The sequence below is a fragment of the Rousettus aegyptiacus genome, unplaced genomic scaffold (assembly GCF_014176215.1).
Source record: "Rousettus aegyptiacus isolate mRouAeg1 unplaced genomic scaffold, mRouAeg1.p scaffold_m13_p_4, whole genome shotgun sequence".
Lineage (NCBI taxonomy): Eukaryota > Metazoa > Chordata > Mammalia > Chiroptera > Pteropodidae > Rousettus > Rousettus aegyptiacus.
Window position 1 is genome coordinate 27746244 of NW_023416307.1, and position 18198 is coordinate 27764441.

The window sequence follows — 18198 nt, forward strand, 5'->3', positions numbered from 1 at the left end:
AGCTTGTTATTTCATCTACTAATGGGTTTAGTATGATATACAGAATGGGTAAGAACACAAGGGTGGGTAAAATAAATAAGCATATGCATTTAAAAATGTCATCAATTTATATGTATATAAAAATGAGTGTGTTTGTGTATGCGTATGTGTGTGTATGTGTATATATATAATGAAGATTTATACACACATATTTATACATGTTCCCTGAAACAACTCTCCTAAGTTTAAAAATACTGATTTAGATTAAATAAAAATGCATTTTGATTTAATGGCATTGGAATACTTTAATTCCATTGGATATTACTTAACACTTACAGGGAAATGAGAATGAAAAGATATTTTAGGAGATTCATTATAAATCATAATTTAAAAAACACTAAATACTAGATCTTGTGTTCATTGTGTTTAAAATTAGTTTAAACTAAGTTATTTTAATTAATTTTAAATTATAATGAAAACCCCATAGATACTATAATATTGAGCGAATATCTCTAGATAGATATTATAATAATAATTACCAAAGGAACTGATGGTAATAAGATCTTGATTTTTAAATATTACTGGCATATTTTAAATTTGTATTTGTATTTAAATGTGGACAAGCCTGAATTAAATGTTGAAAGTAGTCTTCAAAGCCAAACAGGTGTTCTGATCTATAGCTCAACTTTGTTGAAATTCAGAGTCTTGGAAACTAATTAAACATTTGAAAAAGAAACACTCCCCTATGAGAGCTTCACTTTTCCTGTGAAGCTTTTTTGGATCTGCCATATTCAGAGCTTGAAAAACTAAACACCTGCTTTTAAGAGACTCATGAATGTTTAATCCTGATAAATAGATTACTCCAGTGGGATCCAAGCAAACAGAGCAGATCAAGTAAACATGAAAACAAACTACTCCCTACACCAGAGGCATTTCCTTTGCTGTTTTTCTTTATTCTATTTTTCTCTTTATTAATACTTGCATTTTTATTGTTCATGAGTGTATGTATATATACATATTTTTTTTGCAAAGAAATGGACATATTTTTAATCATAAATAAGAATATTTGAAAAGACTTTAAATCACTTTCTTAATTTGTTAATATTTTAACACATAATATTAATTAAAATTGAATCCAAAGTTAATTTCAAATTATTTTAATAGCTGAGACTAATCTTAGGAAAATTATTTTTTCTCAGTATGATATGATGCTACCTTTAAATAATGAATTCTTAGAATGTATCTTAAGTATGCCTAAGTGACCTTTGGAAAGGGTAAGAACCATAAACTCAATAAATTATTTTATTTGCATATAAACCACAGATCCCATTTGGTTGGAACAGAATTAACCTATATCATGTAAAAATTGTAAAAATTTAAGAACTTACATGTTCAGAAGATAAAGAAGTCCTGTATGAAATGATAGGTAGATAGATAGATAGGTTGATAGATAGAAGATGATAGATGATAGGGAGATAGATAGATAGATAGATAGATAGATAGATAGATAGATAGATAGATAGATAGACAGACAGACGATAGACACATCATAAGCATTTTTACTTAGATATAAATAGTGCAATTTAAATCATATTGTTGTGTGATGTTTTCATTTTACAGCCAATTCCTTAGTTCACTTGCATAATAAGCTTCTAAGTGCTATAATAAAAACATATTTGAGCGAATACAAATTCTTCAGATAACCTGGTGCAACTCTTACTGTAATTTGCCACATTTTGTCATTCTACCAGTCTTCCAGTACAATATCAGTTCTTCAATAATTGAGTATTGAGTAGATTTTAAGTTCTTCATTGACGAAGATATAAGTAAGACATTTCATATCACTTTTTCACACCTTAAATATAGTGTGTTATTAGGGCTTAATAACTGAAGCTAATTATACAGTTACTCTGATCATTTAGAAGAAAAACAAGGCTAGCAAAGCAAATATAGATTGGAATAAGGTGGACTGGAGCTGTCTTAATCAGCAGAAAATTCAAAGGCAACAGAAATTAACAAAGAAAAAGAATGCCTGATTCTTTTTCCCCCTTATACCTCAAATCCTGTCAACTCACCTTTCAAATACACACACACACACACACACACTCACACTCACACACACACACACACGTGTGTGTGTGTGTGAGTGTAAAATATTTGTTCCTTTTTTCAGTATCTACTATGAGTACCTTCTTAATATGTCAGAATCTCTCATGTCTGATTACAGCTCTAGCCTCCTAAGCTGTTATACCTCTTTTCCTTCTTTCACTCTTGCCTATACTATTTTTCACAGAAGAGCTAAAGTGAACTCGAATATATATTTCAGATCACATCAAAACCCTGATAAAAGGACTCTACTTGACAATCAGAAATAAGCCAAACTACTTATCATTCATTCCATGATCTTGCCTTGGAATATGATGGAGGACAACTCAGCACTGAAAATGAAGAAACAGTTGATAAACATAGCAACATGAATGAATTTCAAAGGCATTGTGCTGAGTGACAGAAGTAAGTTTCAAAAGATTATATATTGCATGATTACATTTTATGATATTCTGGAAAAACCAGAACTACAGTGACAAAAATTATTCAGTGTTTGCCAGAGGTTAGACATAGAAAGAGTGTATGATTTCAAAGGAGCAGTACAAAGGAGTTTTCGGGGGTATTGGAATCATTTTATGCCCTGATTGAAGCGATAGTTAAATAAATCTACACACATACTAAAGCTGACCACCAAAAAAGTTTCTATTTGTCAATTAAAAAAATAAAATTAATTAAACAATAATTGATTCCAGCTTTTAAGTTGGTTAAATATAATTTTGTATTCTTGAATAATTCAAGTTCTCTAGTTAGAGTTTCCGCATAAGAAATGAAAACAGTGCTATTATTTTAAAGAACTGCTACCTCTATAATGTAAAATGTAAAATGTTGTCTCCCTATCCATATATCTTCTTTGTTTAGTCTTGTTTATTTGGTAAGTACAGAGAAATGCATTATTTATATTTCTCAGGAGAGATTCAGTTGATCTATTCGTTTTTGTTAATGCAGTCTATGCAGCTACCTTGTTTTTGTCAGGGAACCAATTTTCTTGGAATCCCCACGGTTTTATATAGCAGAGTGGGTGCTTTACAAACGATATGTACAAATTAAAAGTTAATGTAACCACTAAATATTTTGTTATAAAAATATAACAACCTAAAATATTCTAATCATATTTTTTCAATGTGAAGGTGATGTACTTAAATAAGCAATTACAAAATTAGTCAAGGGGCCTTCCTAAAATTAAATAGGCTATACTGAATTATATTTCCCTAATTCAAGTCAAGTATAATAAAATGTCCCTCTTTTTTCTTACTGACAATGCAGACATAAAATTTCTTTTTAAAACAATGACCCTCAGGTGTCGTACATCTGAATTTAGACAGATACCCAACATGTTTATTCGGCTTTGTTGCAATCACAAGGAACCATGTGCCTCTTACTGATTTAATATGAGGGATGTAGAATATCTCTGCGGTGAAGGGTGATTATTATATTTCTTTCATAAATATGAAAGTCTCATAACTCACAGACATTACAAAGTGCCTATGGAATTTGTAAATTATTAAGGTCAGCCATGGGAAAAAAAGAAGATAATCATTTTTTACTGCTGAAATATTCAATTTACTTTATGAGAAAACTTTTTTTTTTTTTTTTATTGATTACCGGTTCAAGGATGGCAGAAACTAATAAAGCACTCAGGGGACTTTTGTGTCCATCTGTCCATCATTTCAGATGTATCAGTCTGTGTCCTTGATTGTTTTAGTGATGATCACATACTCAAATGGTAGCAGAGAAGAAAAAAATGTATTTCATTTAAATTTGTGAATTCAAAAAATATTTAAATATAAAATAATGTTTCTCTGTTTCACTTAGCTCTTTATTATCAGGAAGTGGGGGGGTGGGGAAACAACACAACACTGGCTAGTGTGGCTCTAGTGAGTATGAAACAGGGATGTACTTTCTGGACTTTCTAAAGCAGGTTTTCTTTGAAAACCAATGGCATTAAAATAAATAAAAATCAAAGACTACCAAGGAATTCTTGACTCCGATCTCTGAAGTGTATTTTTTAAATGTGAAATTCATTTCAATAAGGTTATGTTTATATAATCACCAAAAAAAAAAAATCTAATATCTGTTAATTAAGTAAAAAAAAAAAAAAAAAAGAGCAGGATTAAAGGATCTTAAATTTCCTAAATAGCAAATGAAACAGTATGTATGATTTTGTGCATATGTGCTTGTCCTCCACTCATTTACAATGTTAAAATTGCATGAGATTTATTACAGGAAAGTATGAAATGGGGAACTTGTTACTTAAATGCAGAAATCAAGCCTCTTTATATCTTCTCTCACTAATAAGCACTTATTACTTATGAAAATTACTATTTTGTTTGTATTGTAGTCACTCATTAATTATTAATTCTCTTGACCTTTAGCCATTCATTTCTTAGATATACATTAATTTCATAGAGAAAAATTTCTTTCCCAGAAATTGTTGTAAACTGAAAATAGTTCCATTCCTTATCAATATTTCAGTAGCTCTATTTTTATTCCCTCAAATATTTGAAGACAGATATCATTTCCTCAAATTTATCTTTTTCATAGTAAAAAGTCATAAGATCAAGATTCCCTTTATAAACTTAGTTTGAAGTTCTCTCATCATTTTACTTATATTTCTTCTCATTCAGTTCAGTTTTTCTTGCAATGATATTTTAAAATTGAAGTATCTGTGTGGCATCGACATACAATAAATGTGAAATTTGAAAGCAAAAAGTAAAATGCAATATTCAGATTGTCAAAAAAAAATTAATGAGAGCTTGGTTCAGGGCAGTTGAGACTTTCAAACAACTTTCTTAACTTGAAGAGTAAAAAAATCAAAAAAGTAGAGTAAGGGAAGTTTGTGAAGACATTCATTTGCTGAGAATAAATGGGATTGCTTTAGATTTTGCATACTGCTGTTATCTGGATGAGGCTTTCAGTAAACCCAAGAGAAGTTCTGGATTTGAGAAAGGAAATGTGCACACACATGAAGCAAAGACTCATTCTCTTGGATAAAAAAGAGCTATTGATGGGAGACACCCAGTGATGGGGATCTCTATCCCAAGATGTCCTTGAAAACATTACAAAAGAAAATTTAGTTTTAAATAGCTGGCATTCAGGAACATCACAAGCCAGATTTTGAGATATATGCATAACTTAATTTATTGCACTTTATTTTGCTTTGCAGACATTGCATTTTTTGACAAATTGAAGGTTTGTAGCAACCCTGTGTCTAGCGAGTCTATTGATGCCATTTTTCCAACAGCATTCGTTCACTTCATATCTCTGTGTCACATTTTGTTAACCCTCACAGTATTTCAGACTTTTTCATTATTATGTTATGGTGATCTGTGATCAGTGATCTCTGATGTTACTAATGTCATTGTTTTGGGACACCACGGCCATATAAGATGTCAAACCATTGCAGTATAAAAAGATGAACATAATTGATAAATGTGTATGTTCTGACTGCTCCACCAACTGGCCGCTCCCCATCTCTCTTTCTCCTCAGGCCTTCCTATACCCTGAGACACAACAATATTGAAATTAAGCCAATTAATAACCATACAATGGCCTCAAAGTTTTCAAGTGAAAGGAAGTTACATGCCTCTCACTTTAAATCAAGAGCTAGAAATGATTAGGCTTAGTGAGAAAGGCACATCAAAAGCTGAGATAAGCTGAACACTAGGCCTCCTGCACCAACAGTTAGCTGTGTTGTGAATGCAAATGGAAAGTTCTTGAAAGACATTAAAATTGTTATTTCAGTGAACATATAAATTATAAGAAAGTAAAATTGACTTATTGCGGATATGGAGAAATTTTTAATGGTCTGGATAGGTCAAACTAGCCACAATATTCCCTTAAACCAAGGCCAATCTGGAGCAAGGCCCTAACCCTCTTCAATTCTATGAAGGCTAAGAAAAGTGATAAAACTGCAGAAAGAAAAGTTTAAAGCTAGCAGAGGTTAGTTCCTGAGGTTTAAGGAAAGAAATCACCTTTATAACATGAATTGCAAGGTGAAGCAGCAAATGCTGATGTAGAAGCAGTAGCAAGTTATCCAGAGATCTAGCTAAGATAATTAATGAAGGTGGCTATACTAAATAATAGATTTTCAGTGTAGACAAAACAGTCTTATACTGGAAGAATAAGCCACCTAAGACCTTTATAGCTAGCGAGAAGTCAATGCCTGGCTTCAAAGTTTGAAAGTATAGGCTGACTCTCGTTAGAGGCTAAGGCAGCTAGTGATGTTCAGACCAGTACTCACTTATCATTTCAAAAATCCTAGAGCTCTAAGAGTCATGCTATATCTACTATGCCTGTGCTTTATAAATGGAACAATGAAGCCTGGATGACACACATCAGTTTACATGGTTTACTGAATATTTTAAGCCCACTGTAGAGACCAATTGCTCTGAAAAAAAAAAAAAAAAAAGGAAAGAAAAAGATTTTTTTCATGATATTACTGCTCGTTGACGATGTGCTTGGTCACACAAGAGCTCTTATGGAGATATATGGTGAAATTAATGCTGTTTTCATGCCTGCTAACATAACATTCATTTTGCACCCCATGGACCAAGGAGTAATTTTGACTTTCAAGTCTTACTATTTAAGAAATACATTTCATAAGGCTGTATCTGACATAGATAGTGATTCCTCTGATGAATCTGGACAAAGTCAATTGAAAACCCTCTGGAAAGGATTTACCATTCTAGATACTATTAACATTAATGATTCATAAGAAGTCAAAATATCAGGAGTTCAGAATAAATTGATTCCATCCCTCGTGAATGACTTTGACGGATTCAAGACTTCAGTGGAGAAAGTAACTGCAGATGTGATGGAAATAGAAAAATAATTAGAATTAAAAGTGGAGCTTGAAGATGTGACTGAATTGCTGCGATCTCATGGTAACACTTAAGGGATGAGAAGTTGTTTTTAATAATGAGTAAAAATGGTTTCTTGAGATAGAATCTGCTTCTGGTGAAGATGTTGGGAAGATGTTTGAAATAACAACAAAGAATTTAGAATATTCCATAAATTTAGTTGATAAAGCAGTGGCAGAGATTGAGAAGATTGACTCCAATTTTGAAAGAAGTTCTACTGAGTCCAGTGTTATCAAACAGCATCACCTGCTACAGAGAGATTATTAGTAAAAGGAAGAGTCAATTGATTCAGCAAACTTCATTGTTGCCTTAAATTAAGAAATTGCCACAGCCACCCCAATCTTCAGCAGCCAGCATTCTGATCAGTCAGTAGCCATTGACAACAAGGCAAGACCCTCCATCAATGAAAAGATTATGACTTGCTAAAGGCTCAAATGATGGTTAGCATTTTTTAGCAATAGGGTATTTTTAATAAGGTATGCACAAAGTTTTTTAAACAATGTTATTGCACACTTAATGGACCTGCTTTATGGCGACATTAACTTTGTGTGGTGGTCGAGAATCAAACCCACAACTCCGAGGTATACCTGCACTTGCTCAAGCATGAATTTTCTACCCCTTTTTATTTCATCCTCCCCATATTCCTGCTCTAAAGTGATAAACATCCCTTGTATGTTCCCTAATCGTGACTTTATTTTGATATGGTTTTTTAATTGCAACTTGTATTTTCCCTTATGAAGGCATAACAAACTTTCAGATTCTTGACTGTTTATTTTAGTTATTATTTTATTTGCTTTTATAAATATTTCTAAAGTTTGTGAGTTTAGAAAATCTGGGGGTTCACTATTCTGTTTTTTTTTTTTCTGAAATCAAATGTTAAAGAAAATAGACCTAAAAAATAGTCTGCTTTTTATTGTTGTTTATGTTTTAGGTCATTCGTTGCTTTTAGTTAATACATTTTATGGGACTGAGTAAGACATCAAAGTTTCAAATTTCATATGCAAATTCTTTTAGTAAATATCACTTCTCTTATGAATAATCTTATGTTTCCTTTGCACTCCATAGTAGTCTCTTCCTTTTCTATATCTATATTAGTATTTCTTTGTGACTCCTAAAGCTTATTACCATGTTCTGGATTTTTAAAAAGTGCTAATTATGTTCTTTAGATACTTCAATTTATTTTTAAGTTCTTTGAAATGATTTTGCTTTTCCCTTAATGTCTATCTTTGGCATTTATCATATAGATTTTCATTTTATTCTGTTTTCTCAGTATTTCTTACTTTCTATTTTATAAGCCATGGATTTTTCTTTTTAAACTGATGCAATCATAATTTTAAGTTTTTAACCTAAATTAAATGTTTTTAAATATTTTTTTGTGTCATTTATCTATCTCATTCAGAAACTCTCCAAAAAAATATGTGCTGTTTTCAGTATTTTCTTTATTTTTCAGTTTATTTATCTTTCAATGATAGCAATATTATCATGGATCCCTATAAGTATATATGTGTACAAAGGCCTTCTTTTAAACATTTGATTCCACTGATTGGGGAAAAGGAAATAATTTAAGAATACCAAATACATTATTTACTAACTGTACAAATTCGAAAAAAGATAACATCTTTCAAATTATCTAGAATTTTTTTTAATAATCTTGTGCTATTATTTAATGTTAATATTATTTTAAAATGCATAAGAAAATATGCTAATAAGAAATAAGACCGGTTTTGGGGATCCAAAAAACTCAAGGTCATATGTTTCTCTCAAAAGAATTTCCTGCTTTTGATAACAAAAGTAGGAATTGACTTTGGGAGACAGTGTCGTATCCCTTTTAGGTGATATTTTGAAAATTGGGTGGTCCTACAATGTCTTGGAAACAATCAGATAATTTAATAATTCCTTATTAGTAAAGTTGATTTCCAGGAGAATTTCTGTCTAAAGCGTTTATCATAAACCACACTTACTTCTAAATGATATGGCCAGTATGTGAATAGCTCTCTGGAATTAGAAAATAAAAAATATAGCTGTTGACAAGTGCTTATTTTTTTCTACTTCGGGCCCAAAGAAAGGTTTCTCATTACATGCTTATACATTTGAGCTTAAATTGGTTATTTTTTAAAGGTTCAGAAACTATATACTACCTTTGATTAAATGGGGGATTTTGATTATGGGCTCAGGATAAGATCTGATACTTATCCTTTTACAATATGTGTAGTACAGTGGTTTTTAAACATTTTAACCGTGGCACATTAAAAAAAAACAAAAAACACTTTTTCCATCATGACACTACACATACACACGTACTCCTTAAACGTATGCGATGATGAAATTCACTACCTCTCTTCTTGTCTATTTCATTAAGAAATAATAATTGTTCTTACTAACTAAATTTATTTTGTTACCCATAGTGAGTGGCAAACAACAAATTTAAAACACTACTCCCAAAAGGTGCCAAGGCCATAATAATTTGACCAAAAGTAACTTACTAAAAATAAAAACTTATGAAGATGAAGATTCTTATATTCAAATACAATTTCATTACTAGATTGAGACAAGACCTAGAAATGATGAAACATAGGGTTTTCCCATGTTTTACTTCTAGACTTGTTCATGACTATTTCTATTGTCTTTGTATTGTTTTCAGAACCTAGAACTCACTGCATTCAGCTGACTCAGGTAGACTCCTATGAGCAGAATTGATCCCTTCAACTTGTTCATCTGAGATACTTCTGAATCTTTCCCTTACCATCAGAAAATATATATATTTTGATGACATATTCTTTACTTAGTCATGTTGGCAGTGATAGTCACAATTTGGGAGTGGTTTCTGGTGGCTTTTTCTCTGAATGTGCTTAACTAAAACTATTTTATTGTGATCTGAGAAGGGTCACTAAGAATTTTATTTAATTAATCTTATCAGAACAAACAACAAAATGTCTTTAAAAATTGGGCTAGATAAAAGCAACAAATGAACAGGACAAACAAACAGAGAATCATGGACATAGACTATAGACTAGTAATTACCAGAGGGTAGGGGGTGGGGGAGGAGGGAGGAAGTAGATGGGGTAAAGGGAGTCAAATATAAGGGGTTAGAGGAGGATGAAGTGGGTACAGGGGATCAAATATATGGTAGCTGAAGGAAACTTGACTTTGAGTGGTAAACACACAATAGAAAATATAGATGTCAAATTATAACGTGTATCTTAAAATTATATAATTGCGTTAACCAATGTTACCCCTACAAACTTAATTTAAAAATAAATTGAGCTAGAGAAAAATAATCTTGCTGTTGGGTTATGTAGTTCATCATTTTACATACAGTTCTGTTGAACCACAGTTGCAAAATTGTGTAAAGGATATTTTTTCCTGTATACAAAATCCCGACCTGTGACTAAGGACATCTTCCGTCATCTTCTTTCACAACGTTTTTTTGGATATGAAATAAATTATAATGCATATAGTTACTTTTTATCTTCTAAACTTACCTCTACCAAGATGAGTTTTGGGAGCACATCTTCCAAATGGCCAGCCATATCTCCACCCTTATCAGTAAGTATAGATAATAATAGAAGTTTTTAAACAATTTTTCAAGCTAAGTGTTATATCAGTGCAACTGAGTAAAATGTAAAGGTAGTATTCACATTGTTGACACCCCTTTTCTCTATATCTCATTGTGTGCACATACGCATACATAAAAATTAGTATAGCAAAATTATGGAGTGAGGTGTAACTACTCTTCAATTTTAGAATAGATTGAATTTTTCAAATCAGTTGTGGGTCTCTGTCCTTGTAGATAACTTTGAGTGTTTTGTCATTATGAAAATATGTATATTTTCTCCCTTTTTCAGGAAGTCTTGTTTATCTAACCTCGACTAAAATTGTCATTGTATTTTAGTGGCTAAATTTGCATTTATGTTTAAAAATAGTTCTATTGAGATAGAATTTAAGACATTTTGGAAAATATTAAGAAACTATTTCTTTAAAAAGTAACTGTTCTAGCAATTTCACTTATACGTGGCAGGTTGCCTGAAATACAACACTCAGAGAATGAAAACTATTGCTCCCATGTGTCTGAAGCATTGGAGAAGTAAAGTGAAAGAGAACTGGGCAAACTGCTGGGGAATCCTTTGACTGGAGAATAGATCAATTGGAGAATGAAGAGGCTTGTATGATTTTTATTTTTTCATATCACAATGGACACAGAGTAGTTGAAATTAATATTTTCCTTATATAAAAGTTTCTTAACCAAAGGAAAAAGAAGTAATCTGACCAGGAAGTTCACAAAGAAAAAAATTATGTACTAAAATGTCACTTAAATTCTTCTCAATACTCATACAGCAAATTAAAGAATTTCCCTAACAAAGAAAAGGGGGTGAGGGGACTGACTTGTAAAAGTTTTTTATTGACAAATCCTAAAATAATCTGGAATTAAAACTCGGAGGATGTACTAACTATTCCCTTCAGGGCTTTAATTGCATAGAAATACTTGGAAGTAAATTCATTTTTTAGACTTGTTTAGACTAGAGTTACATTTAGCAATGATTAACAACACTTAAGTTTGATATTAGAAAGATAATAAGGCATTGGTAATTTATCAGACCTTCCTCTTAATGTATCAACTATTGGCACATGCATGCAGTCAGTGTTTAGTAGTTCTCAATTTTACTAATTTAATAATGTATTATAGATTGAATTATGTATCCTCAAAATTCGTATGTTGAAGTCCTAACCTCCAGTACGTTCGACTGTGACTGCATTTGAAGATAAGGAATTTAGAGTGGCATTTAAGGTTAAATGATGCCAATTTAGGTTAAATTAGAGTGGGTCCTAATCTAATCTGATTTCCTTGTAAGAAGAAGAAATTTGGGTACACACACAGAAAGACACTAGAGCTACACATGCAAATAGGAAAGACCATGTGGGGACACAAAGAGGCCATCTACAAGCCAAAAAGAGAGGCCTAAAGAGAAAACATACCTTCTAATGCCTTCTTGGACTCATTTTTAGAATTGTGAGAAAGTAAATTTCTTGTAATTAAACAAGTTTATGCCACCTAGGCAGTGGTATTTTGTTGTGGCAGCTCTAGCAAACTAATACAATATATTTCTTGGATTAAAAAAAAGAAAAATTAACTGTTCTCTTATTGTTTTACACTAACAGGAAATCAAATATTAGATCCATAAAACAAAAATCCTTGTCACTTTATATCATTTAGATAAGATATATCACTAAATGATATATCTTAAATGACATGGTGCCTAGAAGACAATTAGAAATAAGTAAATTCTGAATAAGTAGCTTTGCAAGAAAAACAAAACATTGGCAAATTTTACAAAATAAAGATGGGGAGGAAAACAAAACAAAACCATAAAATAAACAAAATAACATTCTAGGTTTTCTAATGCTCACAGCTCAGATAAGGCAAGAAAAAAAGTCTTTAAATTTCAGAGGTCTTAAGAAAGCTGCTGGAGTCTATGGCCATGTTACCCTGAACAAGACTGATCCCATCTGATCTCAGAAGCTAAGCATAGTGGGACCTGGTTAGTAGTTGGATGGGAGACTGACTAGGAAGACCAGGTGCTATAGGTATAAAAAATAGTAAAAAATAAAATATAAAATAAATAATCGTAAGCTGACAAGGTCCTTGCAATCTGTGGGGTTAATCAAGTGTTGCCTCGCTTAAAAAAATTTTTTTTAATTAAAAAAAGTAAAAAGAAAGCTGCTGGAATTTCATACACTGTGATCTTATGTAGGTTACTTAATTGCACTGACACTTGTTTTCTTGTGTTTAAAACATTGGTATAAGCAGCAGTGCTTACGTCATAATGTTGTCTTGTGCATTAAATAAGTTAGTTTACATAATGCACTTAGAAAAGGGTTTGCCACAAAATAAATGATAAAAAATTAAGGAAAAAATCAGAAATGTTCATTCTGATTCTGGATACATTTTATTTTTGCAGTAATATACATAGCAGAATACTTTTCAGTGAACTAAATATCCCATGGACATTAACTAATGAATAATAAAATAAAGTAAAATAAAAGCACTGAGGGAAATGAATCCAGAAACAAACAGAACAAACAAATAAACAAACAGAGAATCAGCAAATATCTATGTATAAAGAAGTGTGGAAAAGCAGAAAACATTTTTTCCTATAATAATCTATAAATATGTTATAAATACACACTGATAATGATTGCTTGCATTTTAGGCAGGCAAAATAAAGCTTTTTAGAATTGTGAATTTCCTGATAAGATGTATGGTTTCAAGTTATTATGAAATGAAGCAATAATAACTAACAATTTACCACATAGACTTCTTTTGACCAACCATATTGAATATTCAGTCTCAATATCATAAACAGCTCACATTCAATTCACTGGTACAATGTGGTATGCAGGACTTAGTTAAGTTAAGTTAGGCATGTCTGCTAATTAAAATGTCAACATTTGTTTTTGATAAAATGGCATTTCTCTTTTTTAATTTAATTTTTATTCTTTAACTTTTAAAACTGTACTTGCCTATAAAAATGTGGCACTGCGGGAGCTATTCATATTGACGTTCATTAGTTCTATGTAGCTGGTATTTCTTAGGTAATATAGCTTCTTCTCTGACCCACCTTACCTTCTCTTAAATCCTAATAGTGGTTATTGTTGAAAACTCAACTCGAAGTAGTCTCTTCTCCCTTCGTAGAATTATCCGTTCTCATATTCTAAGCTTTCATTTCTACACTGTGACCTATGTAGTTTGAACCTCTGCCTTTTACTCCAATTAAATTATAAACTGCATCACTTTGCTTTCTACTTGAGAGCTAGCTAATCATTCCTTACAACTCGAATGTCACAAATGAATAGTATTTTATCCCCAATAAACACTTTTTTCTCTGTATTTCTGTTTCTGTTGGCCGCACTCCCATTCTTCAGTTAGCCCCAGTTTGAAACTAGAAAGTCATCATTTACTCGTTTTTTTCTTCTTCAGATGCTACATCTTTTCAGCTTCTGAAATGTATATCATCCCTTCTTTCTCCTTCATCTTCACTCTTCTAATTTTACTTAGAGATTTTATCTCTTCATCGTCAGACTACCAAAAGGTCCTAATATCTTAGTCTCTAGACTCTGATCTTTTCAATACTTCCTGCTTTTTATTGTCAGATTAATTTTCCTAGACTATTTAGCTATGTCTTCAAAATGTATAAAAGCTCTCAGTTCTTTTTAATTTCAATTTTAATACAAATTGTATTTCAGATGTATTACATGATGATTTGATATACATTACATAGTGAAATTATTACTACAATCAAACTAATTAACATATTCACCTCACATGGTTACCATTTGTGTGTGTGTGTGTGTGTGTGTGTGTGTGTGTGTGTGTATTGAGTACCTGAAGTCTATAATCTTAGCAAGTATCTGGTATTCAATACAGGATTATTCACTATCATCATCATGCTGTATATTATATCTCTAGATTTATTCATCTTTCATAACTGCAACTTTCCACCCTTTGACCAGCTTCACCCCCACCCCCCATTTTCTGCACCTTTCCAACCTTGGAAAACATCTTTTTTATTTCTTTTTTTTTTTTTTTTCTTCAATGCCTACGGCACTTGATCCTCCTAGGTGGTCTCCCATCCAAGTACTAACTGGGCCTGATCCTGCTTAGCTTCTGAGATCAGTCGGGATTGGGCATGTTCAGGGTAGCACGGCCGTAGACGGACACCATCTTTTTACTCTCTGCTGCTATGTATTCAACTTTTTAAGATTCTATATATGAGAGAGGTCATGCAATTTTTTTTTTTATACCTGGCTTATTTCACCTAACATACGGTCCTCTAAGTTTGCATATACCCTTAGGAAATTAAATTACTGCCTCAAAGATATATGGGTGCTCCTATGTTTATTGCAGCATTATTCATAATACCAAGTGATATAGGAACAACCTAAGTGTTCCCCAATGGATGAATGGTTGAATAAATTGTGAAATATCTAGATCTTGATCTAGATAGTTATATACACCTTTTAAAAGGAGAGGAGGAAATTGCCATTTGTGACAATATGAATATTTCCTCTTTTCTGAATTTTAAAACCTCACATTATCCAGAGTACTAATCTTGTATTCTCCTTATGCTCCCATTTACACTTACTCTTTTATGATTCCATGTCTACAATCTTATAGTTTGCCTTGGCATGGAATTATTTCTCATTTTCATTCCACCGGATTATACTAATTCTTCAAGATCTACCTTCTAATAGTTCCCTTTATATTTCCTTTTGATAATACTTGCTGAGTTTTCTTTCCTTTCACCTTCACAATACTTTCCAACTATATCGAATGGGTTGGTGCTAACCTATATAGTCTTGAGTTGTTTATTGCTGCATGGTACACAGAGCACAGAATATTAAGTTGAGGAAAAACTAATAAAAACCAGTCTAGATTTTTTTATCAACTTTAGACTGACATACAATAAGTAAAAAATTTGACATCCTTACATCACTCTTTCTACCATCTAACCATACTCCCAAAATAACTCAATCACAGTTTCTTGGCTTAATACTTGTGTTACTTGTAAATGTTGTTTATTTTATGTCTTCATGAATAATTCTCACTGCCAGTCCAAGAAGTATATTATGATTAAATTTCCTTTCTTGTGCAACTTTGTGTTATCTTTGGTATTGAAAATTTTCTTTTTTTATGGGCTTAGTTTTTTTTGAAATTCATTATTAAATTATTCCTCATTATCTATTAACATTGCAAATTCTACCATTATATCTAATTTCATTCATTCAAAGCTGTTTCAGAAGTTTGCCCAGTATGTTTGCTCTTTTCTGAAGCACGTTAACCCTGCGTGTCTTTGTTGCAATTCGAAAAGTTCACAGGGCGCCTCTTTGGCTGTCATGAGATTTCCTTTGCTTTCACTCTGGTAAATTTCTTCAATTTTATCTTCTAATACCATTACTAATTTCTTTTTATTTCAGTATTTGAATAAGTTTTGTTTTCCATTTTTTAATGAAATTTATTATAACTAGTTTGGAGTTTTCTTCTGTCTGTTGCATTTTCTCTACCTTTTCTAAGCATATTTAATTCTCTCATTAGGGCTCTTTCTTTTCATGCTGCAATCTCTCCGCAAAGGTCTGATCCATTTTTATACATCATATTTGAATGAAGCCCTTAATTTATGAATTGACTGGAATATCTTGGAAGATTATACTTAGCCAACCTCTACCTGTGAGAGGCACCATAAACCTGATTATTAATATTATTAGGCCAAATCAGCATAATTGTTTCAAAATAAAGGTTAGTTTAAAAAGAAAATATGTAGGTGAAGAGTACCAACCAGAGAATCCTGAGAATAAAGCTGTACGGTTGCTTCACTTTTTTTTTTTTTTTTTCTAACTGGTCTACTGCAATAGATGACACACTCTTAATCTAAAATCGAATTAATATTTTAATTTCTAAAGAAGCATGAATAGGTTTTTATCAATTTCTGGGTTTTCCTATGGAATTACTAATAACTGGAAGCCCTTTGGTTATACGTTCAAAAGGATTTATGGTTTTTTCTGTGGAGCAGATAATTTCTAAGATTAGTTTATTTTTCCAGAGAACAATTCTACAATCACCTGCCTGAAATGTAAGCGTCTGACATCTAGAGTTCTAGGACTAAGTGAAGTACATTGACAATGTGGGAGTATTTTTATTCGTGACAGTATTCTAGCCCTTCCCTGTGACAGGATTCCTACGTCATCTGACCTGGAGAACATCCTTCAGAACTGAATAGAATTGTATAGAATTGGTCTTTAGGTCTAATTGCTCTTTAAACAGATGCTCATACTATTCTGTTTTTCAGCACTTCTTCCTTTCCCCCACACTCATTTTTTCTTACTCATCTCTCCAACTTCTGCAATTTAGAAGAGCTACGTGAGTTTTATCAACTGACTGCTTGAGAGTATTTTCTTCTGCATGCACCAACTTACCTTCCTTATTTCTATAAAATCATTTATCATTACCCAGTTACTTTCAGTCTTTCTGCGTAGTTGTCTCTTAGTTTCACCAGAGTTGCTATTTGTGTTTCTTTTTCTCTGTATGTTTTTTTTTTCCCCCTGATAAGATGGAGTATAATATCTTTACCTCATCATCTTAATTCAGGAAACTTGGATTTTTTTCCTTTCTGTTTGAAAATAAACTGGGGAACTAATTTATTTATCCACTATTTTAGCATGATAGTCACCATATTTTTCCAGCTTGATGATAAATATTTTTCTTCAACTGTTACTGCATTCAAACAATATTTAAGAGAATATTTGAGAGTGTAGGCTAAAGTAAAGATTGTCCCTTTCATTTATGGCCTTTCACTTTATTATGGAAGAAAGTTAAACAAATCAGGCACAGTTAATCCTTTTAAAATTAAGGACTTTTAAAAAAAAAACAATGAATATCTCCTAGAATTTATTATAATTCTGGCTTTTTCAACTGACTGATTATTGCTATTAGTACACTCCAAAAGATAATAATGATGAGCTGAAGAAAATTTTATAAAGCAAGAGAACACCAAACAATAAACATTCTTGTATACTGCTTTTTAATTATTTAAAATCTTTGGAAGAATCATTTGACTTGATAAGACAAAGATATAGGAGAGTTTAGATCGTTGTGATCAAAACTGTTTCCTTCAAGAGTAGATAATGGTAAGAAAAAAATGTTTAAGGTTGAAAAGACTAAAGAAAGGAATGAAGAATGATGTTAAGTCCCAGTATAAATCAAAGATCAAAGGAAAAAAAAAAGCCTGAGGTTGGAGGTAAAGGTGATATAAGATGAAGAATGATTTTGCATTTGATTTTGAAGTTTGGATTGCAAATCATAAAGATCTCTGGAAGAACCCTCAGAAAGACTTTTCTGATCATTGAAATGTGAAAGAAAAAGAAATATATATGTATACACACACATACACACACACACCACATAAACAGACACACATTTTGTTTTTTTATAGGAGGACTAAACATTTTTTACTGCAGTAGGAAAAGTTAGGGTCTCTATGGATATCATTTTATGTGCTACTCCACATCCTGGTGTGGCTCTAGCAGAACTTTGTGAAGCAGGGTAACTGCTCTTGCTGTCCCTACAGATCCCTAGGCTTTGAGGGCAACATAGAGGGACAAGGTACAAACCGAGGTGACTGTGCATTGGCAGAGAGTGTCCAGTAGGCTCTGGCTTCTGCATCAGTCACCTGCAGGGGACTGGTGACAGGACCTTGTGGAA

General features: G+C 32.0%; 2 pseudogenes; one reads left to right on the forward strand and one right to left on the reverse strand.

Annotated features, from left to right (window-relative positions):
• The first annotated feature begins 12411 nt into the window (after window positions 1-12411).
• On the forward strand, window positions 12412-12530 carry LOC118602129 (annotated as a pseudogene).
• A 2006-nt stretch (window positions 12531-14536) lies between these two features.
• Window positions 14537-14655, reverse strand: LOC118602063 (annotated as a pseudogene).
• Window positions 14656-18198: the final 3543 nt, after the last annotated feature.